Here is a 27,315-nt window from a genome sequence, read left to right as displayed (position 1 = left end):
AGGACCCTATTGGCCAGTTCACTGGGTCAGGACCTTATTGGCCAGTTCACTGGGTCAGGACCCTATTGGCCAGTTCACTGGGTCAGGAGGACTGTGTCGGAAAGGGTTCCTTTTAGGTTGCATCCAAACGTGTTTGGTTAGGTCTCACAACAACCCAGCCAAAAGGTTTGGGGAAAAGTTTGTGAATCACTGTGTGAGGGTTTTTACCAAGAAGAGTTTCTCTGCTCCACGTGCCGAGGGCGTACCCATATGCAACAGGACACCTTTGTTACCTTGGCACACACCACCTCTCCTCCTCTCCTCTCAACCTCTCTCGAATCCTTTTGAAGCCTATTTGACTTCCGCCATCAACTACCCAAAACTGCAGGCAGGGATGAAAGGATGAGGGGAGGAGAGGAGAGGAGAGGAGGAACTTGCCCGCGAAGTGAATGCGCATACGCTTCTTTCTTTTGAACAAAAAAAGTGTTATTTTAGTCTGTGTCAAATTCAGTGATCCACATCTCAACATCTGAGGGGAGTTAGGGGAGCGAGTGAATTGATTTTCCCTCCTTTATATTTAGTGGGAAGGATGAGGATGAATAATAATGAAGAAGTGGAAGGTAGGAACGCTTTAGTAGAACTGAATAACTTTGTGCTAAAAAAAACAACATTTTTTAGAAGGAGATGTTATTAAACGTTGTAAATCTTAATGTCTTCATGTTTATTTCATGTCTTTTTTATCAGCTGTTGAAACGTCCCCTCAGGCCTGTCTGTGAATACAAAGAGACAGAGACTAATAGAATAGAATGATTAAGATTAGGAACTAATTATATTTTCTCCTTCTCTGTATTTTTCCTCCTCTCTCTCTCTCCTACCCTCCTCCCTCACTCCCTCATCTCTCTCTCTCTCCCCCTTTCTCCTCGATCTCCTTCAGTCTCTCTCTCTCTCTCATACCCTCCTCCTCCCTCTTCTTCTCCCTCCTCTCTCTCTCTCTTTCGCTCTCTACCAAGTTACAAAGAGACATAAAGAGTAACATAATAATAGTTTTCTCTCCCCATCCTCCTCCCTCTCCTCCAGAGATGGTGTGGCAGTGGGTCCTGGCTGCCATCTTGGCTACGCAGTCTCTCCTCCCTCCTCGCTCCGCCCACAACGAGTTCACCTCCGACACCCTCATCAACAACGTAGTCCAGGACCCAACCACCGGTCGGCTGTACGTGGGCACGGTCAACGCCATCTACCAACTGAACCAATCCCTGAACACCGAGGCCCACACCAAAACAGGACCCAGATTGGACAACCGCCAGTGTACCCCGCCCGTGACGGGCTCCTGCCAGGAAGCGGTGGAGACCGACAACCATAACAAACTGCTCCTCATCCATCCATCCAAAGACACCTTGATAGTGTGTGGGAGTCTGTACAGAGGAATCTGTTCTCTGAGGAGCCTGTCTAATGTAGAGCAGCTGCTGTACTTCAACGATACTAAAGGAGAGAGAGGACGTGCGTGGCCAGTGCTGAGGAGAGTGTGTCTGTAGTAGGGGTCATGTCTTACTACGTCAGCAAGACAGCAAGAACAGTAAGAACTTCACCGTCTTCCTGGTAAGTGGACTAACCACACCGTGATATGTCACAGTAATAATAATATGTCATTTAGCAGACACTTTTATACAAAGCGACGTGTATAAATGTTCTACGTATGGGTGGTCCCAGGAATTGAACCCACTATCCTGGCGTAGCAATTGCCATGCTCTACCAACTGAGCTACAGAGGGACCACAGGGTTGTTCTGGTTTTTAATCTGCTATTGTGACGTAGAGATCTATAGATGGTCTCTACCAACTGAGTTCGAGGACCACAGGGTTCTTCTAATCAGCTATGGGGACATAGATGGTATCATATTTATCACTATTCACTGGGACTCAAATGGAACTCCACTCCAATGAATGTCCTGCAACCTTGTTGTGATGTTTTGATGTTATATGGGGATTTAAATGGTAAAGGTACTAGATAAGTGAATTTCACATGTTCTGTTCCTCCGTCTTGTCCTAGGTGTGTAAAGGTTATGGCAGCCATGACTGCACCAAGCTGAAACATAGTTGTATTTACTTCCTGGTCACCATGGTATCTGGTATTTGCCCCTCTCTGTTCTCTTCAGGTGGCTAAGGGCTACGGCAGCCATGACAGCACCAAGCTGATCAGCACCCGTATCCTCCAGGACCATGGTGACTGGGTGTTGTTCGACAGTATCATCGAGGCCTCGGCCGTCCAGTCCAACCCCTTCACACTCGTTACCTCCACGACTTCAAACACGTCTTCAAGGTAAGAAAGTCGGAGAAAAGCCTTTGCACACACAGCAGTGTGAAACGCCCCTTGGGCCGGTCTGTGATTACAGCGTTACCAAGAGACTGGAAAGGGAATAGAATGAATTAATCTCTACTCTTTTCCGCTCCTTTTTTTTCACTTTCTCTCTCTCTCTTTTTATGTCTTTCTTCTTCCAGGATGAAGGCTTTGTCTACTTCCTGTTCTCCAGAACCCTGGGCGCCCAGGATTCAGGAACCAAGAACTTCACCTTTATCTCCAGGATGTGTGAGAACGACCACAACTACTACTCGTACACAGAGCTCCGGCTGAACTGCAGCGCGGGGAACAGGTACAACAAGGTCCAGGCAGCCTACGTGTCCCTCCAGGAGAAGCCCTGGCCAAAAATATGAGCTCCTCTGGCCAGTACGAACCGGTCGGAGCCCTGGATAAGGCATGTATTTCAACTTAATCCGCTATCCAGTTCAATTCTATAGCCCAATTCAATTGAATAACCCTAATAGAATTGTTCGAAGGGGACAAGTAGAGTTGTTTGAATTAGATTGAATCCCACAAAAATGTGTTTGGACAGATGAAGCAGGTATTTTCTTTAGGAAAATGACTTTTTATAGTTTTCCATTTCACCATTATTTAACCAGGCAAGTCCGAACCATCAGAACAGTCTGTTAAGAACAGTGACTTCTGTATTGCTGTCAGGTTCTGTTTGTGGTGTTCAGCTCGGACGATGACAGCTCCAGCTCGGCAGTGTGTATGTACCCACTGAGGGCCATCAACAAGAGACTGGTGGAGATCATAGGAGCCTGCTACAGCAACAAGGGACACATTAACGGGACGTCTGCCGTCTACTCACCGTACTCCTCCAAGTCAGATGAGCTGTGTAAAACTGAAAAGGAGGTTTGTAGCCTTACCAGCACATCCAGTCAAGGGCAGTTGTACTGTATGTCCTCTGGTAAGAGGATGGAGATTGTATCTGGTGTTAGCTAGCAGGTCAGTTTTGAAGCAATTGATGGTTTTCTAGTTTACATTGAAGTTATGGTCGTTGCTCTTCTACAATTAACTATACAAGAGGATGTAGATATGATCTAATAACTGTTACATTATCACATCTACCTACTAATGAAATAATGTATCTGACGTTGATTCCTCCCCTCTACAGAATGACTTGGTGATCTCCCAAAAGTGTGGTGCTGAGTTCCTGCCCTCCCCACTTGCCAGTAGGGCAGAGTTCGCCCTGGCAGCCAAACCCATCTTCACCAAGAAGGGCCTGATGACCGCTGTAGGCCGTCGCTGAAACGGAGCACACCGTTGCCTTCCTGGGGACTGCTTTAGGAGAGGTACTAGCTAATAGTGATGGGCATTCCCAGTCTTTTCGGTGAGCCGGATCTTTTGGCTCCCAGTGGATCTTTTGTTCAGTAGTCCTTACAAATGGATGAAAAACCATGACAAATATAAAAAGGTCTCATGTAAAGGCTGAAGGGTTGCCTACCATTATGTCAGATTGTGACGCGAGTTCAATTAAATTGTTTACCTGGCCAAATTAAATCCCTTGAAATGTATGTAATTTTTGTGTGGACCACAATGAGGTTTTCTTCAGAGAATGTTTTTCTAACTGAACTCCAGATGATGGTTGAGGAGGTGCAATCTTCAGAGAATGTTTTTCTAACTGAACTCCAGATGATGGTTGAGGAGGTGCAATCTTCAGAGAATGTTTTTCTAACTGAACTCCAGATGATGGTGGTCTGGAGCTCAAACTGCAGCAGTAGCAGGGGAGCCAAATGAACAGCTCTTTCTGAGTTCAGTTCTCGACGTTCACCAAAAAGAGCCGTTGGTTGGCGGACGACCCGTCACTACTAGTTAACACCTTACTATTGCAATACGGTCATTCTTACACTAACACTCGCACTTGTCTTTCTTACTAGCACTCTAACTGATTTAGCTAATAGCTGCTTTTTTTGAAGAAAGTTTTACTTGAGGAAAGCAATGACTGTGATATGTGGTTGGTCTTACCCTATAAGAGCGTCTGCTTAACAGAAACGCGTCCTGCTGAAATGTTATTCAATAGGCTGCTCTGACTTATATGGTTGTCCTTAGTAGTTGACTAATGTCTTCTGCGTCGACCTGGCCACCTTTTCTGTCTTCTTTCTGCTAATGAAACGTAGGTGCTGAAGCTGCACCTGTCGGCCAGTCCAGAGGTGTACGGCCGCGCCCGGGAGAACACCGGTGACAAGGTCAACAAGAACCTGCTGTTTGACACCAGCCTCACACACCTCTACATCACCACAGAGAAGAAGGTGAGCCGTGAACATATCTAGAACTTTATTCGATAGCGTCGATTTTTATCGGTGTGAGGCACTCCATGCATTTTGGTTAGTGCGATATCAATGTTTGAATCACCCATGATTGTTTTTCTCATAGATCACCAAGGTGCCAGTGCAGGCGTGCCACCTGAAGTCAGACTGCCAGTCCTGCGTGTCACAGAAAGACCCCTACTGTGGGTGGTGTGTGCTGAAGGGCAAGTGAGTACAGTACCAGTTATGTTATAGCCAATGTTCCCTCTAAGCTGCCGCGCAGAAGAAATATCAGCCCGCGCAGAGAAGCACGAGATTGAATTTCATTCAATTTTCTAGAGTTTTCCCCTTAGTTAACCACTATCAGTTTTTCACTTTACTGTGGGAATTGTGATTGAATCAATGCTTTCAATGCAACATACAGAAACAAAATGAACTATGCAAGAGATTTTGTTGTAGGCAGAACACATCGGAGTAGGATTCTATTGCGTTGACAGGCACTACTCAGCCCCTACTCTACACAGACCAGTGCGCCATAACCAATCAGAGCTGCATGTAGCCACGTGTGCACATTTTGTTCATATCCTTTGCTAGTTAGTGAGTTATTAGCCCAGTTATAGATCATTTGTAGTCAACAATATGGGAGTGATTGCTTCCTACAAGAGTACAAAACGTATACATTTCTAGACATCTTTGAAAAGCAAGTCAGGTAAAGATATTTTTATCTTAAAGGGGCAGTGTTGTATTTTGTGACAGGCTTGAATAAGTTAAGTTGACAATAGGCAGAGGGTAAAGCATAATTTGTCTGATTCTCTGTAATAATGGTATTGGAATAATAATGCATTATATTTTGTAAAGTGGTTTCTTGCATCAAACAACACAACAACGTTTTCAGTCACCTCCTTGTCTGAAGGAAAAGTGGATAAACAGGTTCCCCTCATGTTTTCAAAAGTCTCATGGAATGTAGGCTTACATTGAACACCCCACATTGGCTGCTACTGTAGGCTGAATGATAGAACAGCTATTTGCTCAGTGCCCAAAATTTGAAGGAACATTGGGTTATAGCTGCAATATTTCCCTGCTGTTCATTGATCTTTCAATGAATAATAAAATATAACTTATAAATGTCTTATGAGCTTAGTACTGCCTTCTCCTATTATAGATGGTCCAGGACTATTTTCTCTCTTTAGCTCCTATCATTTATGAACCGGGCATGGATACAGGTAGCAGACTCCCTGGTTAGCTGTAGTCCAGGGTTAGGGTTAGCTGTAGTCTAGGGTTAGGGTTAGCTGTAGTCTAGGTTAGGGTTAGCTGTAGTCTAGGGTTAGGGTTAGCTGTAGTCTAGGTTAGGGTTAGCTGTAGTCTAGGGTTAGGGTTAGCTGTAGTCTAGGGTTAGGGTTAGCTGTTAGTCCAGGGTTAGGGTTAGCTGTAGTCCAGGTTAGGGTTAGCTGTAGTCGGTAAGGGTAGTAGGGTTAGCTGTAGTCCAGGGTTATAGGGTTAGCTGTAGTCTAGGTTAGCTGTAGTCTAGGGTTAGGGTTAGCTGTAGTCCAGGGTAAGGTTAGCTGTAGTTCAGGGTTACTGTAGTCAACGGGTTAGCTGTAGTCCAGGTTAGGGTTAGCTGTAGTCCAGGGGTTAGTGTAGTCCAGGTAAGGGTTAGCTGTAGTCTAGGTTAGGTTAGCAGCTGTAGTCTAGGGTTAGCTGTAGTCCAGGGTTAGGGTTAGCTGTAGTCCAGGTAAGGGTTAGCTGTAGTTCAGGGTTAGCTGTAGTCTAGGGTTAGCTGTAGTCCAGGGTTAGGGTTAGCTGTAGTCCAGGGTTAGGTGTAGTCCAGGGTAAGGGTTAGCCTGTAGTCTAGGTTAGGATTAGTGTAGTCCAGGGTAGGGTTAGCTGTAGTCCAGGGTTAGGGTTGCTTTTGTAGTCCGTAAGGGTTAGCTGTAGTCAGGAGTGTAGTAGGGTTAGCTGTAGTCCTAGGGTTAGCGTAGGGTTAGCTGTAGTCTAGGGTTAGCTGTAGTCTAGGGTTAGCTGTAGTCTAGGGTTAGCTGTAGTCTAGGGTTAGCTGTAGTCTAGGGTTAGCTGTAGTCTAGTGTTAGGGTTAGCTGTAGTCTAGTGTTAGGGTTAGCTGTAGTCTAGTGTTAGGGTTAGCTGTAGTCTAGTGTTAGGGTTAGCTGTAGTCTAGTGTTAGGGTTAGCTGTAGTCTAGTGTTAGTGTAGTTCAGGTTAGGGTTAGCTGTAGTCTAGGTTAGCTGTAGTCTAGGATTAGGGTTAGCTGTAGTCTAGTAGGTTAGCTGTAGTCCAGGGTTAGCTGTAGTCCAGGGTTAGGGTTAGCTGTAGTCCAGGTAAGATAGCTGTAGTCGGGTTAGGGTTAGAGCTGTAGTCTAGGGGTAGCTGTAGTCCAGGGTTAGCTGTAGTCCAGGGTTAGCTGTAGTCCAGGGTTAGCTGTAGTCCAGGGTTAGCTGGTCCAGGGTGTGACTGGTCTGTTCTCCTCCAGGTGTACCAGGAAGGGAGACTGTCCCGGGGTTGATGACAACAGGTGGCTGTGGAGCCCAACCAGCAGTGTGTTCAGATCCAGGCCTTGCCCACCCAACCTCAGCTGTATGAAGACCCAGCAGGTACTGAGTCTGAGTGGTTTGAGTTTCCCCTGTCATTGGCAGCTGTCCTCTCCAGTGTGAAAGTACCCTCATCTGTTGTGCTGGGTTTGCTTCATTCTGAATTCATTCGTTCTGAGTTTAACTCTAGTCAATTCCACTAAGCTCTGCTCCCTTCCAGTGCATTTCACACACACACACACACACACACACACACACACACACACACACACACACACACTCTAAAATTAGCTTTCTTGGGCAGTTCTGGATTAATGAACTGTGTACATTTAAACTGCACACCTGAATATCAGTCACTTCCCTTTGTTTCACCCCATTTCATCTGTTCTCTCCAGCAACTTGAGTTTTTGTCACATAACCACTCCTGTGAATCAAAAATAATGGCATTGAGATGATTTCCTCAATGGACCTCATTGTATTCAAGAGGGAGTTTATCTTGTTTCTCTGTCACTCTCTCTCTCTCTCTCTCCCTCCCTCCCTCTCTTCCACTCTCAAAAACCTCTCTGTTTATCTCCTGTCCAGGTTGAAATCGACATCCCCACCCTCCCCAGGATCAGCCGTTCTGACGTTATAGAGTGCAGGTTTGGTTTGTTCAGTAGTGGAGCTGTGGTGATTGATCAGAAGGTCACCTGTACTCTCCCTGACCCTGTGGACATCCCCCCTACACCTGACAAGCAGGGTGAGTCCTCCTGAATACTAGTCCTCCTGAATACTAGTCCTCCTGAATACTAATCCTCCTGAATACTATCCCAGCTGAATACTAGTCCTAACCCCAGTCCTTAGGTCCCTGGGGTAGTAGATGGGTACTGTAATACTGTTTTTAAGCCTGGATATCAGTCTGTTTCTTTTTTAACCAACTTGTCTTTATCTTGCCAAAACAAGGCAACAATGTAGTGTTTTTATTCAATACAGAATCAGTCAGGTGACCAGGCTAACATTTTCCCTCTCAGGGTAATGGACTGTTTTGTGCGAACTGTGATATTCTGTGATATTCTGTTCAGACTTTGTGACGGTGCCAGTGAGGATCCTGGTCAACGATAGCATCGAGGTGACGTCCAGTGAATACAAGTTCTACAACTGTGCAGCCACCGTCAGGAAGTCAGAGAACACACCGTAAGTGGCGCCAGTTGAACCCTTTATGGTCATCAACCTTTTCTGAGGCAAGATCACTTTTGGAGTCAAAAAGCAAGCTGAGATCTACCACTCAGATTTTTTAAAAACATGGCCTGTCAATATTGTTATTCTCAGACCATATTATGTTTCAAAACTGGAGCTTTGATAACAAAATAGATCAGTTGTATCGTTTGCGAGGCACAGCTGAGCATAAATTGAAATTATACTATTTAAATTATATTATTTAATTTTACTGAGTTGATGGTACCTACATATGATGGTCAGTCTCAGCGGAGGGAGAGCGCAGCAGAGGGTCCCTACTCTCATGGTCCCTGCTCTCTCCTTTTCTCCGGTAAGACTGACCAGAGAGAGGGACACCATCTTCCACCTGATGGCGAAACCCGAGTCGCACCACATTATTTCTGCCTCCATTCACAAATTCAGCTATCCGATTGACCCGCACAGTAGGCACACTTGATTTAAGCTCTCCTGGTCCGCCATAGGATGGTGGAGTTTGTCCCTTAAGACAAAATGAAATGGTTCAAAATGGGAACACTTTGCCTACCCGGGCGCCCAGCACGTCTGAATCAAGTGCAAGACTAATAAAATAAGTGGAGTGCAAGGCTTTGTCGTTGGCTTTTCAGAAATGTTTGGTGATCGACCAGTAGGTGACCACTGCTTTATGGAAACAAACCGTTAATCTGACAGGTATTCTCAGTGCTCTGTTCAGTCATTTTACACTGAACACTTTTGTGGATCTCTGTGCTCATTGGCTATATAAACTCTGACTCCCTAACTCTTCCTCCTATTGGCTGATTGTCCCCAGGTGTATAGCGTGTGTGACCAGTGAGTGGCAGTGCCAGTGGAATGGCTAGACCACACCTGCAGTGACAGCGATGACGCTGTAGAGAGCTCGTCATCAAAGCCCAACAAGTAGGAGGAAGCGCCTGTCTCAGTGATCTTGAAATCTTGGCTCAATCTCTCCTTTAGTCTTTCCACAGTTCCTCGCGTCCTCCTCCCCGCCTCCTTCTCAAGAAGAAGGTCCAATACTTTGATAAGAGAGGATTGAGGGAAGATTAATTGATAAAGAGCTGTTGTGCTCTGAGCCATCTTGTATCTGTTACAGACTTTCTGCCTTATAGGTGGCAACTAGCAAGCTCTTCCTGTCTGTCTGCCTGTCTGATTAAACCAGCTATAACCACCTTCTGTTCTCCCTCCAGGCTGATAGCTGTCCTCAGTTTGAGAACCCAGATCCTCAGCTCATCCTGTAGGCCACCGCATCTCCCATCAGCTTCCAAGGGAAGAACCTGGACATTTACAAGGTGAGATAGACACAGCTCTTAGGCTTCGTCCCAAGTGACACCCTATTACCTATACAGTGCACTATGTAGGGAATAGGGTGCCATTTGAGTGCACTATGTAGGGAATAGGGTGCCATTTGAGTGCACTATGTAGGGAATAGGGTGCCATTTGAGTGCACTATGTAGGGAATAGGGTGACATTTCAGACACACCTCTATTTACTCAATGTCAATCATTGATGATAACATTGTCTCTCTCTCTTTTCCTGTGTGTCTGTCTCTCTCTTGTCCTGTGTGTCTGTCTCTCTCTTGTCCTGTGTGTCTGTCTCTCTCTTGTCCTGTGTGTCTGTCTCTCTCTTGTCCTGTGTGTCTGTCTCTCTCTTGTCCTGTGTGTCTGTCTCTCTCTTTTCCTGTGTGTCTGTCTCTCTCTTGTCCTGTGTGTCTGTCTCTCTCTTGTCCTGTGTGTCTGTCTCTCTCTTGTCCTGTGTGTCTGTCTCTCTCTTGTCCTGTGTGTCTGTCTCTCTCTTGTCCTGTGTGTCTGTCTCTCTCTTGTCCTGTGTGTCTGTCTCTCTCTTGTCCTGTGTGTCTGTCTCTCTCTTGTCCTGTCTGTCTTAGGATCGCACGTTTAAGATAGGCACGGAGCTCATGAAACACACAGAGGAAGAGTTCACCTTTGATGAGGGGTCAAAGTTCAACTTCAAGGGTTATGAGGTCAGTAATATCCACCTCTCTAGTTGAGAAAACACAGGTTTTAGATCACAGCAGCGCCACATGAGCAGTAGAAGTTCTGTCTTTTCCTCAGTCCCAAAGCTGGTGTTGTGAAATGCAGGATATTCACCTCAAGCCTCCAGCCAGTGTTCCAACTCTTTCTTTCCCCCCCTCTCTCTCTCTCTCTCTCTCTCTCTCTCTCTCTCTCTCTCTCTCTCTCTCTCTCTCTCTCTCTCTCTCTCTCTCTCTCTCTCTCTCTCTCTCTCTCTCTCTCTCTCTCTCTCTCTCCACTGATCTGTTTTCATACTGAGTTTGAGGCTGCCAATAGGGGAGTTAAAGTATATTGAGCTGCGAACCACAGCACTGCTACCCACTGTGGGGAAGTCATTGGGTTTAATAAAAAACACAAATCAAATCAAATCCAAATTTTATTGGTCACATGCGCGGGAATACAACAGGGTCAGACATTACAGTGAAATGCTTTACTTACGCCTCCTAACCAACAGTGCATTTATTTTAAACAAAAGTAAGAATAAAAACAACAACAACAAAAAGTGTTGAGAAAAAAGAGCAGAAGTAAAATAAAGTGACAGTAGGGAGGCTATATACAGAGGGAGCAGTCAATATCTACGGGGGGCACCGGCTAGTTGAGGTAGTTTAGTGTATGTACATGTGGGTAGAGTTAAAGTGACTATGCATGGGCCAAATTCTTAACAGAGTAGCAGCAGCGTAAAGGATGGGGTGGGGGGGCAGTGCAAATAGTCCGGGTAGCCATGATTAGCTGTTCAGGGAGTCTTCTGGCTTTTTGGGGTAGAAGCTGTTGAGGTCTTTTGGACCTAGACTTGGCACTCCGGTACCACCTGCCGTGCGGTAGCAGAGAGAGAACAGTCTATGACTAGGGTGGCTGGAGTCTTTAGACAATTTTGAGGACCTTCCTCTGACACCGCCTGGTATAGAGGTCCTGGGATGGCAGTGGTTTTGCCCCAGTGATGTACTGGGCCGTACGCACTAATCCCTCTGTAGTGCCTTGCGGTCAGAAGGCCAAGCAGTTGCCCTTACCAGGCGGTGATGCAACCAATCAGGATGCTCTCTGGATCGGTGCAGCTGTAGAATTTTTGAGGATCTGAGGACCCATGCCAAATCTTTTTACAGTCTGAGGTGTGGGAATAGGCTTTGTCGCCATTGCCCTCTTCACGACTGTCTTGGTGTGTTTGGGACCATGATAGTTCGTTGGTGATGTGGACACCCAAGGAACTTAGAAGCTCTCAACCTGTTCCACTACAGCCCTGTCGATGAGAGATGGGGGCGTGCTCAGTCCCTCTTTTTTTCCTGTAGTCCACAATCATCTCCTTTGTCTTGGTCACGTTGAGGAGAGGTTGCTGTTGTCCCTGCCGCACCACACGAGCCAGATCTCTGACCTCCTCCCTATAGGCTGTCTCTCATCGTTATCGGTGATCAAGGCCTACCACTGTTGTAAGTCGTTAACCGCAAACTTAATGATGGTCTTGGAGTCGTGATGGGGAGTCTATTTTGGGGAGAGAAAAACCCAAAGTTCCCCAGAAAATTCCCTAGCTTGTTGTGTGTGTTGATTGTGTGTGCATGCGTGCATGTCAGCTTTCCGTTAGGGAAAATGTGGTGAAGGACATTTGACAGGGAAGCATTAGAATTTAAGCCTTTTGAGAAATTTACCGGACCCATATGCGTAACCTGATTAGGGTGCTTAGAATGACAGAAATCACATTTTGATTATGGTAATTCATCTTAACAGAATATGCAACTCAAGATGCAACGATGTGCAGTTTGGAAAGATGTTAGAATAACTGTCCACATTTACTTTTCTTCAGCCAACAAGACGAGTAACGAACAGCAAAATCACTAGCCTATGTCAATCTAATATCCCCATAGTAGAAAAGTTGTCCTTGTGGTTCTGTGCAAGAAAGAAATAGCCTATTCCAAACAGACTCTGGGACAGTTGAGGGACGATGGATCCCAAATTCATACAACCACTAGGCTACGTCATTATTATTTATTTATTTATTTTTAAGAAATGAGTCTGATGCAACAGATCAGAACGTTTAGCTTCCCCGTTAGAAGCACAGCAATGCTCACATGGCAGTAGGCTACGTGCGGTTATTAGTTCAATAATGCAATTAGCAGTAAAACACTGTTCTTCTCCCAGACAATTGTCCGGCACCAGTTTTATTTATCGCTTTTCCTTTATTTATTTAATTTTTTAAGCCAGCGATAACCAGCTAACAGAAACCCTGGTGTGTGTGTGTGAGTGCGAGAAAGAGAGGGTTTTGCCATGTCTCTGGCCCTCAGATGTCAGTTTTCTCTGTTGTGTATATCCTGTGTGTTAGTTTGCCTACGACAAGGAGCAGGAGGTCAATGTGTCCTTCCACATCAAAGACAGAGACACAGAGAAGAAGATTGACAGCACTCTGACGGGTGAGTCAGGTCCTCTAACACACACTGGAGTTGATTCCAGCACTGCGTGTTCAATGCTGTGTTTCAAACAACTATGTCAGTGTCTGAATACAACCAGGATTATTCCGCTGGAACTGTTAATCCATTTGAACTCTTTCACCTTAATGGACCTGCTTTGGATAACCGGAGTATCAGACATATTTATTATTCATTCATTATTATTATTTATACATTTTTTGGACAAAGGTCAAGCTTATTTGTATAGGATGTGAACCCTGTACAGACTGGTGGGTTATTGGTATTCAGTTGATGTTTGTTCTCTTTCCCCTCCTCAACCTCCTCCCCCCTCTGCTTCTCTCACCTCCCCTCTCCCCCTCCTCAACCCCCTCCCCCCTCTGCTTCTCTCACCTCCCCTCTCCCCCTCCTCAACCCCCTCCCCCCTCTGCTTCTCTCACCTCCCCTCTCCCCCTCCTCAACCTCCTCCCCCCTCTGCTTCTCTCACCTCCCCTCTCCCCTCCTCAACCTCCTCCCCCCTCTGCTTCTCTCACCTCCCCTCCTCCTCTCCTCAACCTCTTCCCCCCCTCTGCTTGTCTCACCTCCCCTCTCCCCCTCCTCCTCTCCTCAACCTCTTCCCCCTCTGCTTCTCTCCCACCTCCCCCCTCTGCTTCTCTCCACCCTCCCCTCCACTTCTCCTCAACCTCCTCCCCCTCTGCTTCTCTCACCTCCCCCCCCTCCTCTCTCCCAACCTCCTCCCCCCCTCTGCTTCTCTCACCTCCCCCCTCCTCCTCTCCCCAACCTCCTCCCCCCTCTGCTTCTCTCACCTCCCCCTCCTCCTCTCCCCCAACCTCCTCCCCCCTCTGCTTCTCTCACCTCCCCCCTCCTCCTCTCCCCAACCTCCTCCCCCCTCTGCTTCTCTCACCTCCCCCTCCACTTCTCCTCAACCTCCTCCCCCCTCTGCTTCTCTCACCTCCTCCTCTCCTCAACCTCCTCCCCCCTCTGCTTCTCTCACCTCCTCTCTCCCATTCTACCTCCTCCTCCTCTCCTCTCTCCACCTCCTCCTCCTCCTCCTCCCCCTCCTCTCTCCATCTCTTAGTGGTGCTGTATAACTGTTCTCTGGGTCGTGAGGACTGCAGCCTGTGTAGAACGCCGACCCCAAATACAACTGTGTGTGGTGTGCCAATATGAAGTCCTGTGTCTACAGGGAATTGTGCCAGTCCCAGGAACCAGCGCCGTGCCCCAACCCCAAGATCACTGACGTGAGAACAGTCTCTCTCTATGATCTGGTGCACTCTTTCCTTCTTGTCTTCTTCTTTCCTCTAACTGTCACTGTCTTCTCTCACACTGCTGTCCTCCCTCAACTTGCTCTCTCTTTCTCGCTCTCCCTCCCGCTCTCTTTCCTCTTTCCTCTTTCCTCCCATCTCTCTCACTCTCCTCTCTCGCTTCCCCCTCTCCCTATCTCTTTCTCTCTTTCCCCTTCTTTCGTCCCCTCTTTCTCTTTCTTGCCCCTCGCTCCCTCCCCTCTCTCTCTTTCTCTCCCCCAACTCCTATTCCTCTCCTCCTCTCCTCTCCTCCTCTCCTCTCCTCTCCTCTCTCCCTCTCCTCTCCCACTCTCTCTTTCTCCCTACTATATACATTCACTGAACTACTACTATAATGACTGTTCTCGCTACTATATACACACTGAACTACTACTGTAATGACTGTTAACTACTATATACACACTGAACTACTACTGTAATGACTGTCGCTACTATATAACACACGAACTACTACTGTAATGACTGTTAGCTACTATATACACACTGAACTACTACTGTAATGACTGTTAGCTACTATATACACACTGAACTACTACTGTAATGACAGTTAGCTACATATACACACTGAACTACTACTGTAATGACTGTTAGCTACTATATACACACACTGAACTACTACTGTAATGACTGTTAGCTACTATACACACTTCTGAACTACTACTGTAATGACAGTTCGCTACTATATACACACTGAACTACTACTGTAATGACTGTTGGCTACTATATACACACTGAACTACTACTGTAATGACTGTTCACTACTATAGTACACACTGAACTACTACTGTGATGACTGTTCGCTACCACTTTTATATACACACTGAACTACTACTGTAATGACTGTTAGCTACTATATACACACTGAACTACTACTGTAATGACTGTTAGCTACTATATACACACTGAACTACTACTGTTACTTATTTGTTAGCTACTATATACACACTGAACTACTACTGTAATGACTGTTCGCTACTATATACACACTGAACTACTACTGTAATTACTGTTAGCTACTATATACACACTGAACTACTCTGTATCTTAACTGTTAGCTACTATATACACACTGAACTACTACTGTAATGACTGTTCTTATGTACTATATACACTGAACTACTACTGTAATGACTGTTGCTATAATACACTGAACTACTCTGTATATGATTGTTACTATATACACACTTGTACTACTACTGTAATGACTGTTGTAGCTACTATATACACACTGTACTACTACTGTAATGACTGTGTACCATATACACACTGAACTACTACTGTAATGACTGTTAGCTACTATATACACACTGAACTTCTACTGTAATGACTGTTCACTACTATATACACACTGAACTACTACTGTGACTGTTAGCTACTATATACACAACTGAACTACTACTGTAATGACTGTTTAGCTACTATATACACACTGAACTACTACTGTGATGTTTGTTAGCTACTACCATATACACACTGAACTACTACTGTAATGATTGTTCACTACTATATACACACTGAACTACTACTGTAATGACTGTTAGCTACTATATACACACTGAACTACTACTGTAATGACTGTTAGCTACTATATACACACACTGAACTACTACTGTAATGACTGTTTCACTACTATACACACTGAACTACTACTGTAATGACTGTTAGCTACTATATACACACTGAACTACTACTGTAATGACTGTTAGCTACTATATACACACTGAACTACTAATGTAATGACTGTTAGCTACTATATACACACTGATAGCAGTGACCATTTATATTCTAGTCTAATCTACCACACTCATCTAAATCATCCCTTCTCTCTCTCTCTCCTCCGTCTAATCCCCAGATCATCCCCCGTTTCGGGCCTCTGAACGGTGGGATAGCGGTGACCATTAGGAATCTAACCTGGGCATAAAGAAGGAGGACATTAAGGTGACGGTGGCTGGAGTGGACTGTGTTCACCAGGGGGACAGATACTCTGTATCCACATAGGTATAGTACAGTGATTGTTGGGGGGCAGGGTCACATCCATGTAATCACGGCCGGCCTGCTCATTAGGCAGGATTAAGCGTCCACCTATGGCGGGCAGATTGACAAGGGCAGCATTTTCTGAGCTAAACTGACCAAGACACACCAACAACAACACACAAAACCTCAACATAATTCTTCCCAAAATCAGTGACAATTTCTCTCCAACCAGTGGTATATGGGCTTTTTAGGTGAGCGCTGATGCCACCTTTGTAATAAACACAGTGTCCACGTTGTCAAAGGCAGGGTCACAAAATATTTTTGCTTGGCCCTTTCCCAGCACGCCTCTCCAGGGCGCTGTTGAGAGACGAGACATTGCTGCAGCGCTCCACTAACGTTCAGTCAAAAATGAATCTAACATAAATAATGTAGCTGATATAGGATATGGTAGAAAGAGTATGTGGCCTTTTCTGTAGCCTACAGGCTGGAGATAAAATGTATGCGCACAATGTAATGAAACGGACACTTTTACATCATGCAGGTTTCTCTGATCAAATAGTGATCAAATAGCCGAACCTAAATGGAAACCAATCAAATACAAAATGAGCTGTCATGGTAACAAACAACATATCCTAAAAACAGGACAGGTCAAAGTCAAATGGACAATATGGAGTGGACAATCACAACTGTTGTCCAGGAGTTTTTCATCTCATTGTCATGATCAGTGGTTTCAAGTTTGTATCTGTCAATTTGATCATAGTGTAAAATAAATACTTCTCATTTCCCGCTGTGTAAACACCTTGCAAATAGGATCCTGATAACTCCTGATAAAGTTGAGTAGCTGATATTCAGGGCTTAAATAGCCAAATTGATTAGTCACAGTAATCAGAACCAAAAAAGACAATGTAACGGCCTGTTTTACACACGGGTGGGCTACCATGGGATGGGCATTCATAACATTCCATTGTGGCATTGACATGATGGGCTACACCCCAGTAACACGAAAATGCCACATCTTTTTAGATGTTCTTTTTGGTCCTGTTTGTGATGTCGTTTTGGTGTTTTACAAACGGTAGTTACCACACACAGTGGGGAGAATAAGTTATTTGATACACTGCTTCGATTTTCGCAGGTTTTCCTACTTGCAAAGCACTAGAGGTCTGTACTTTTATCATAGGTACATTTCAACTGTGAGAGACGGAATCTAAAACAAAAATCCAGAAAAATCACATTGTATGATTTTTAAGTAATTAATTTGACATTTTATTGCATGACATAAGTATTTGGTCACCTACCAACCAGGTAAGAATTCGTCTCTCACAGACGTGTTAGTTTTTTCTTTAAGAAGCCCTTGTTCTCCACTAGTTACCTGTATTAACTGTACCTGTTTGAACTTTACCTGTATAAAATTCACCTGTCCACACATCAATCAAACAGACTCCAACCTCTCCACAAATGCATGGCCAAGACCAGAGAGCTGGTGTAAGGACATCAGGGCTAAAATTCTAGACCTGCACAAGGCTGGGATGGGTTAAGGTAGGCAAGCAGCTTGGGGTGGGAGAAGGCAACAACTAAGTTGGCGCAATTATCAGAAAATGGAAGAAGTTTAACATGACGGCCAATCACCTTGGTCTGGGGCTCCATGCAAGATCTCACCTCGTGGGGTATCAATGATCATAGAGGAAGGTGAGGGATCAGCCCAGAACTACACGCAGGACCTGGTCAATGACCTGAAGAGCCCTGGGACCACGTCCCAAGGAAAACCATTAGCAACACACACTACGCCGGATGGATTAAAAAAATTGGAGCAGCGCAGAAGGTCCCCTGCTCAAGCCATGCGCCAGTCCAGGCCCGCCTGAAGTTTGCCAATGACCAACTGGATGATGCTCAGAGGAGGAATGGAGAAGGTCATGTGGGTCTGATGAGACAAAAATAGAGCTTTGCTCCAAACTCCACCCGCCGTGTTTGGGAGGAAGAAAAGTGATTGAGTACAACTTCTAAGAACGCTCATCCTGCAACTCGTGAAGCATGGAGGAGGGAAACATCAATTCTTTGGGGATGCTTTTCTGCAAAAGGGGGACAGGACAGACTGCAATCCGTATTGAGGGGGAGGATGGATGGGGCCATGTATCGCGAGATTTTGGCCAACAACCTCCTTCCATCCTCAGTAAGAGCATTAGGTCGTGGTGGTCTTCCCCCATGACAACGAACTAAACACACAGCCAGGGCACCAAGGGAGTGGCTCCGTGAAGATACCATCTCAAGGTCCTGGAGTGGCCTAGCCAGTCTCCGTGTGACCTGAACCCAATAGAAAAACCTTGGAGGGAGCTGGGAAAGTCCGGGGGTGAGATAAGCCCAGCGACAGCTCCGCAACCTGAAGGGATCTGGAGAAGGTCTGTGGCGGAGGACGGGCCAAAATCTGCTGCAGTGTGTGTGCAAACCTGGTCCCACAGACCAGGAAACAGAGTAGGATCTCTGTGTAATTGCAAACAAAGGTTTCTGTACCAAATATTAAGTTCTGCTTTTTGATGTATCAAATATTTATGTCATGTAATAAAATGTACATTAATTACTTAAAAATCATACAAATGTGATTTTCTGATTTTTGTTTTAGATTCGGTCTCCCACAGTTGGAAGATGTACCTACATAAAAATTACGGACTTCTACATGCTTAGTAAGCAGGAAAACCTTTGCAAAATAGGCAGTTTATCAAATACTTGTTCTCCCCACTGTCAGATGGGCATTCATAAAAATAAAATTTCGGCAACACTGTAGGCATTCTGCAAGCGGACGCATGCATACGGTAAGGACGTTTTTTTTGTGCAGTCCGACGCTTGATTTCACACCACGGACATCACTTTGTTCTGCCTGACCAAATCTAAAACAATCATAGGATACATCCGATGTTTTGTTCAGATTTTGTCCAGCCTTACCAGCCTTGATGGCCCTGCAACATAGATGTGCTATAACTGATGATTTTCAACTTTAATTCAGAACCAAAATGAACCTGATTTCACGTCAATCTGAAAATACATATTTTCAATGTCTGGGAAAATATGTATTTTAAACGTCCAGAAAGTACATATTTTCACCCTTTCATTCAGAACCCAATTTAAACCCAACCTCAAATGTCGTTTTGAAAATACTTATTTTAGATCGCCTTTTTCAAACATTATTTAGCTTACTGGGACTCATTCTAGGTTTGAGAAGGCCTCTGCCTGTAATGTACTTCTTTCTGTCCAGCCAATGAAGAAGAGGCCAATAGATTGAAATTGGAACACAACTATTTCAATGCTCGGTGTCTGCTTGTGTGTGTGGTGGAGAAACGGGACCTTTTTTGTCTTACCCCAGCTGCTCTTTGTTTTTTCAGTATTGCGTAAAATCGCCGGCATCCAGGGCACTCCAAAGTGGACCTCCGAATGGTTCCCATCAACCAGGGGGAAGTGGAGGTAGAGGTGGGAGGGGGCAGGGGGAGAGGACGCTCAGAGGTCCCTTCACCTAGGTAGGTTTCATAGGCAGCTGCAGTGTGGCATTCTTAACCCTAAACCTAACATTAATTCAACTGTTGCAAGAGTAGGCCCTATGCACTGTGCAGGAGTGATTTGAATGTTTGCTATTGTACATTGCTCTTGAAGGCTGAGCTAGGAGCTTCCCTGCTCAGTACCATCACGGCCAATATGTTAGTCTTACTCTGCTGTTTTTTGCATCTCCACATTCATGAATGTATTTAGTTCTCTAGAAGATGCTCTTTAAATTCAGGGAATAGCATCTGTTGAAAGGATACATATGAATTTAATGGGGAAAATAGTATGTATGGACTTAATAAAAATTCATATTCCGGGAGTCCATTTTCCTTTAGGTTAAATATTCTTTTGTACCTATTTATTTTGGGGTTCGATATTTTCTTTGTTTACAGCCACAAAACAATGACCCCAAGGAGAATGTAATAGCTTGAAAAGCTAGTTTGATTTAATATAGATTTGACTCAGCTTCAGATTTTCTAGGGTACATAACATTTTTTGTTAATATTGTCCTTCGATAGCCGCATACCGCCGCCTCTCTGTTCTCTGCTTTTTCTCTTGCTTTTCTCTGTTCACTCACTCGTCTCGCACTCTCACTCTGCTGTCTCTGGCTGGCTGTCGCTCCCAGTATTTTCTTTCTCATCAAACAGTACTGTTGTTCAGTAGCCGGGAGGAGATGATAAAGTACTAAGCGGTAACTTCAGTAGCTGTGTTGTAGATGATAAAGTACTGGCGTTCAGTAGCTGTTTGGTGATAAAGTACCAAGTGTTCAGTAGCTGCGGGGTGATAAAGTATTTTTGGTGTATCAGTGATTGTGTTGTGATGATAAAGTACTTATGGTGTTCAGTAGCTGTGTTGGGATGATAAAGTACTAAGGGTGTTTAGGATAAGCAAGGTGATAAAGTACAGCGGTGTTCAGTAGCCGTGTTGTGGGGTAAAGTACTTAAGTGTTGTTCAGTAGCTGTGTTGTGATGGTAAAGTAATTATTGATGCTGTGTTATGAAGGATAAAGTACTAAGTGTTCAATAGCTGTGTTGGTATGATAAAGTACTCAAAGTGTTTATTAGCTGTGTTGTCAGGATGATAAAGTAATAATAATAAATAATATTTGCCATTTAGCAGACGCTTTTTATCCAAAGCGACTTACACGCGCATGCATACATTTTTGTGTATGGGTGGTTCCGGGATCAAACCCACTACCTTTGGCGCATAAGCGCCAGGTTTTCATCAGCTGAGCTACAGAGACCACTGCGTTCAGTAGCAGTGTTGTGATGATAAAGTACTTCAAGTGGTAATTCAGTACAGTGTTGTAATGTGATAAAGTATCAATGGTGTTCTGGTAGCTGTGTTGGGATGGGATAGTACTACATGGTGTTCAGTAGCTGTGTTGGGATGATAGCAATAAGTGGTGTTCAGTAGTTGTGTTGGTGATGATAAAGCACTATGGTAGTTCAGTAGCTGTGTTGTGGGTGATAAAGTACCAAGTGTTCAGTAGCTGTGTTGTGATGGTAAAGTACTCAATGTTGTTCAGTAGCTGTGTGTTGGGATGATAGAGCAATAAGGATGCTGGGTTAGGTGATAAGCTACTAAGTGGTGTTCAGTAGCTGTGTTGTGATGATAAAGCACTATGTTCAGTAGCTGTGTGTTTGACGATAAAGTACTAAGTGTTCAGTGCTGCATTTTGATGATAAAGTACTCAGTGTGTCTGTGGCATGTTAGTGTGGTGATACAGTACTAAGTGTCCAGTAGCTGTGTTGTGATGATACAGTACAAGTGTTCAGTAGAGCTGTTAGTGGTGGATATACTAAGTGTTCAGCAGCATAAGTTGTGGTGATACAGTACTAAGTGTTCAGTGTAGCAGTGTTGTGATGATCAAGTACCAAGTGCTCAGTAGCTGTGTTGTATGGTGGATAAAGTATCAGTGGTGTTTAGTAGCTGTGGGATGATAAAGTACTGGAAAAAAATCAGTAGAGTGTTGTGATGATAAAGTACAAGTGGTCGGGTAGCTGTGTTAAGAGATAAAGTACTACGTGTTCAGTAGCATGTATGTGGTGATACGTATCATGTTAGTTAGTAAGAAAGTGATAACAGTACTAACTGTTTGTGTATGTGTTGTGGTGATAAAAAGTACTAAGTGTTCGTAAAGTAGAGTGTTTTGACATAAAGTACTAAGTTTGTAGTGTGTTGTGATGAGGAGCACTGTGGTCACTGGGTAGCTAGCGTTGTGATGATAAAGTACCAAGTGTTCAGTATCTGGCCGGCTGCTGTTGTGATGATAAAGCAGTGAGGCGTAATGGGCGCGACATGAGTGTAATGGTGGTCCCAATGGGCTCAGTGGGTTGTTAGAGCATGGGTGTTTGTGCACACCAGAGCTTGTCAAGGGACAATTCAGTATATTGTGCAGTATATGTACAGTGGGGAAAAGTGATGAGTCAGCCACTAATTGTGCATGTTCTCCCACTTAAAAAGATAGGCTTGTAATTTTCATCATAGGTGTACACATCAACTATGACAGATAATTTAGAAAACTGAAAAATCACATTGGAAGGATTTTTTATGAATTTAGCTGCAAATTATTGTGGATGTCGTATTTGGTCACCCACCAAACAAGCAAGATTTCTGGCTCTCACAGACCTGTAACTTCTTCTTTAAGAGGCTCCTCTGTCCTCCAATTTACTTATGGCTAATGACACCTGGTTTGAACTGTTGACAAAAGAGCAAAGACACCTGTCCACAACCTAAAACAGTCACACTCCAAACTCCACTATGGCCAAGACCAAAGAGCTGTCAAAGGACACCTCGAGAAACAAAATTGTAGACCTGCACTCAGGGCTGGGAAGACTGAATCTGCAATAGGGTAAGCAGCTTGGCTTGAAGAAATCAACTGTGGGAGCAATTAATAGAAATGGAAGACATACAAGACCACTGGATAATCTCCTCGATCTGGGGCTCCACGCAAGATCTCACAAATAAACAAAATGATCACAAGAACGGTGAGCAAAAATCCCAGAACCACACGGGGACCTAGTGAATGACCTGCAGAGGCCGGGACCTCAAAAAAGTAACAAAAAGCCTAACATCAGTAACACACCAGCCGCCGCCAAGGGGACTCAAATCCTGCAGTGCCAGACTGGTCCCCTGCTTAAGCCAGCACATGTCCAGGCCTCGTCTGAAGTTTGCTGGTGAGTGCATTTGGATGATCCAGAAGAGGGATTGGGAGAATGTCATATGGGTAGATGAAACCAAAATAGAACTTTTTGAAAAACTCCAACTGACGGGTGTTTGGAGGGGACAGCAATGTGTTGCATCCAAAGAACACCTATACCTTACTGTGAATGGGGGTGGAAACATCATGCTTTTTTGGGGTTGTTTTTTTCTGCAAAGGGACCAGGACGCACTGGATCCGTCGTAAAGGAAAGAAGTCGAATGGGGCCATGTATCGGAGATTTTGAGTGAGAAACCTCCCTTCCATCAGCAAGCGCAGTTGAAGATGAAACGTGGGCTGCTTCTTTCACATGACAATGATCCCAAACACACCGAAGCGGCTCAAGCGAGTGGCTTCGTAAAAGAAGCATTGCTGTCCTGGAGTGGCTCTAGCCAGTCTCCAGATCTCAACCCCTATAGAAAATCTTTGGAAGGAGTTGTAAATCCGTGTTTGCCCAGCACAGCCCTGGAAACATCACTGCTCTAGAGGGAGATCTGCATGGAGGAATGGGCCAAAATACCAGCAACAGTGTGTGAAAACCTTGTGAAGACTTACAGAAAACGTGATTTGACCTGTGTCATTGCCAACAAAGGGTATAAACAAAGATATTGAGAAACCTTTGTTATTGACCAAATACTTATTTTCCACCACAATTTGTAAATAAATTCATTGGGAATCCTACAATGTGTGATTTTCTGGGAGAAATTTTTTTCTCTCATTTTTGTCTGTCATAGTTGGGATTTTGTACCTATGATGAAAATTACAGGCTCTCCCTCTTCATCTTTTTTAAGTGGGAATCTCTTGCACAATTGGTGGCTGACTAAATACTTTTTTTCCCCCACTGTATACATACAATGTGTTAACCGAAAACACTTTGGATGAAAGCATCACAAATAACCACTAAAGCAGTATGTTAAAAGGTCAGGACAGGCAGTTTTTCCTTGTCAGGTCATGCAGTCAGAAAAAACCCCCAGGACCTAAGTATGTTACCTTATCACTGATGTCCCCAGCCCATCTCTCACTCTCTTCCAGGACCCATCCGAGACCGTTCCCTGAAGGGCCCTGGCCGAGGAAACACTATCTCTGGGAAACACCTGAATACGGCAAACAAGGATGATGCTATTGTCACCGTGGGGGGATTCATTACCTGTAAAGTGTAAGGGATGCTTACACTTCAGTCTTCCAACCCCCAGTTGCCATGTCTGTACAGGCTTTAAGCCAAGTGTTGGGACCTGGTTGTTCTCTCAAGGCCAACCTCTGAAATATATTAGCTATACGTATATTGAGTTTGACTTGTTGTTCCCTTTGGAACGCACTTCTCTCCTCAACACTACGGTAATTCCCTGTTTGACCTTCCCCATAATGCGTCTGTCCCTGTTTCTCCCCTTAGTTGCCGCCATCACCCGGAGACATGGTGTATACAAGGGCCAGAAGGTTCCATCGAGCCCCTGATAGTCTTAGTGAGGGGGAGACACCTCAAGGACGTCCCTCAGTCCCCTTCCAGTGCTCTGAGAACGCCAACCTCACTGACTACAACCCAAGACCAGCTTCAATGGTGATGGCAAGTCCAGCCACAATGTTCCAGAGAGGGCTGAAATCAAAGCACCTATTTTTAAACTGGGCTTGGGTTGAATGCAAAACAGCTCTGAAGTAATAATGAAATTAATGTTTCTTATTGGAAAAATTCAGGTAGTGTCTCCTCTTTCAAAACATTATTTCAAAAGTTTTCCTGTTTTGTGCTTACTAAATATGACCCTGAGTATAGTGTCGTCTGGGTGTTTCAGTGGAGGCAGAGCATTACATTTTAGTCATTTAGCAGATGCTCTTATCCAGAGCCACATAGTTAGTGCAGCCATCTTAAGATAGCGGTGGTACAACCACATATCACAGTCGAGTAAGTACATTTTCCCCTCAAAGTCTCTATATCTGCAAAAAAAGCCAGTAATAAGGAGTCAAGTGCGAAAGTGTTAGTTCACATGCTTGAATATTGGTAGACGTTGTCAGCCTCAGGTGGCCTGGGTTCCACCATTGGGGTGCCAGGACAGAAGAGCTTGGACTGGGCAGGAGCCGCTCTCCCGTTGGGGGTGGAAGGGACAAGAGACCAGAGGTGGCAGAATGGAGTACTCTAAGGTTTGGGGTGTAGGGTTTGGAGCATAGCCTGAAGGTAGGGAAGGTCAGTTCTCTTGCTGTCTGTGTGTTTCTGTCTTGTAGGGATGTGGAGCTGGGACGGAAGTCAGTGGAGGTGGAGGAGCGGGTGACATGGGAAAAGTTAGGACATTTGAACATCAGCGATAAGCAGGCCCTGCTAAGCGGCAGAGGTTTGATGGCAATAGTGGGGAAGCTCAGCCAACAAAGTGTTGTGGTAGGGATTGTGTGTTGAAGAATATATTATCTGGTGCTAGTGATATGATCGTGTGTGGGGGCAGTGGTTTTGACCTCATCCAGAGAGCTACCATGAAGGTGCTGCCTTCTGGGCTGACGACTTCTTTCAGAGGCCCCTCCATTGAGGTTAGTACACACTACTTCTATTATACAGTACACTACGGTATCCATTCTAGAGTCCACTCCTATTATACAATACACTACATGGTATCCATTCTATAGTCCACTCCTATTATACAATATACTGTTACGGTATCCATTCTAGAGTCCACTCCTATTATACAATACACTACATGGTATCCATTCTATAGTCCATACTCCTATTATACAATACACTACATGGTAACCATTCTAGAGTCCACTCCTATTATACAATACACTACATGGTATCCATTCTAGAGTCCACTCCTATTATACAATACAATTACATGGTATCCATTCTAGAGTCCACTCCTATTATACAATACACTACATGGTATCCATTCTATAGTCCACCCTATTATATAATACACTACAGTATCCATTCCATATTCCACTCCTATTATACAATACACTGGTATCCATTCTATAGTCCACTCATATTATACAATACATCACATGGTATCCATTCCTCCCAGAGTCCACTTTATTATACAATACATCATATATGGTATCCATTCTAGAGTCCACTTTATTATACAGTACACTATATGGTATCCATTTTATAGTCCACTCCTATTATACAATACACTACATGTTATCCATTCTAGAGTCCACTCCTATTATACAACACACCACATGGTATCCATTCTAGAGTCCACTTACAGGCAGCACACTATATGGTATCCATTTTATAGTCCACTCCTATTATACAATACACTACATGGTATCCATTCTAGAGTCCACTCTTATTATACAATACACTACATGGTATCCATTCTAGAGTCCATTCCCATTGAGGTTAGTATACCATCTCAACAAGTTCTCTGCTCTCTGCCAGTAGTGTATTCTAATCCCTCTAGTGTACAGTACTTTTGCTGTGGTATTATCCATGGCAGGTGGCTAGCATGTCAACAGTGACTCAGAGACCTTAATGTTCTTTGTCTGTGACTACAGACTTCTCTGTGAGATTAAACACAAACAGTGTCCTGCCAGGAATGAAATTGACTTGGATTTCAAACTATCTTTTTGAATCTCTCTTTCTGTGTCCTTGTTTTTTTTTCTCTCTCTTTCCACTCCACCACCTCCCTCCCTCCTCCCTCCTTCCTGCCCTCCATCCCACTTCCAGTTCATCCAGTATGCCCTACATAAGAACGGCGACAGTGTTGCTGTTTGACAGTCCAGCGCAACAGGTCCTATGAGACTCCAGTCCTTTAAGACCTTGCTCCAGCTAGACAACGAAGTAGAGGAACTGAAGACCTTGACTACCACCCCAATTCGCTGTTCTGGCACTTAGAACTGACCAAGAACATCATCAAATGAAACCTCCATCATCATCGCCACGTAGTGGGTCAGCCAGTAACGCTACTCTTATGGGATTGTTTGTCATGGTGACTGTTTAGTTGTTAGCTGGTTATTTTTGCAAATACTCGCTTATCGCTTTCTGTGAACCATTGTGGCTTAAATGTTATTCTGCTTTGTGACGATGTCCCCCGCAAGAGAAAAGACAATTATAGTGCATTGATATTGATATAATCTATATCAATATTGATGTAATCATATCTGGTATTACAAATGATTGCATGTCCCTGCTGTCCAGAGGCTAACAGCCAGCCACCTCTCTCTCCTCCCCAGGGTCATGTCAAAAAGGGCATGACAGCTGATGAAGCCCAGGCGTTCGTAGGAGATGCCTCCTGCAAGGTGACCATCCTGAGACATGGGTTGTCTTGGAAGCTCCGTCCACCCAGCCCAGAGCCCGCTTCCAACGCCAGCGCACACACCCAGCGCTCCGACCCTTTGACCTAACGGTGACAACACTGGCCTTCTTGTCTAAAACCAAGGCATATGAGAGATATGCTTCAGGCATTCGCACTGACAATCTGATGTCTCTGGCCTCATGTATTTCAGATATAAATGTACTGAGACACTGGAACACTGAACCTATCTAAGTCAGGGGGTGTCCAGTCTTAATGGAATGTCCTGTGTTGTAGTCATTCACTTCAGTCAAAGCACACCTGATTCAACCATACAATAATCATAGTC

At 44.6% G+C, this 27,315-nt stretch overlaps 1 pseudogene; it reads left to right on the top strand.

Moving 5' to 3' along the window:
• Positions 1-568: 568 nt before the first annotated feature.
• Positions 569-27,078, top strand: LOC123486480 (annotated as a pseudogene).
• Positions 27,079-27,315: the final 237 nt, after the last annotated feature.

The sequence above is a fragment of the Coregonus clupeaformis genome, unplaced genomic scaffold, assembly GCF_020615455.1.
Source record: "Coregonus clupeaformis isolate EN_2021a unplaced genomic scaffold, ASM2061545v1 scaf1234, whole genome shotgun sequence".
NCBI lineage: Eukaryota > Metazoa > Chordata > Actinopteri > Salmoniformes > Salmonidae > Coregonus > Coregonus clupeaformis.
The sequence above is the reverse complement of the archived record's forward strand: the minus strand, read 5'-3'. Positions and strand labels throughout refer to the sequence as shown.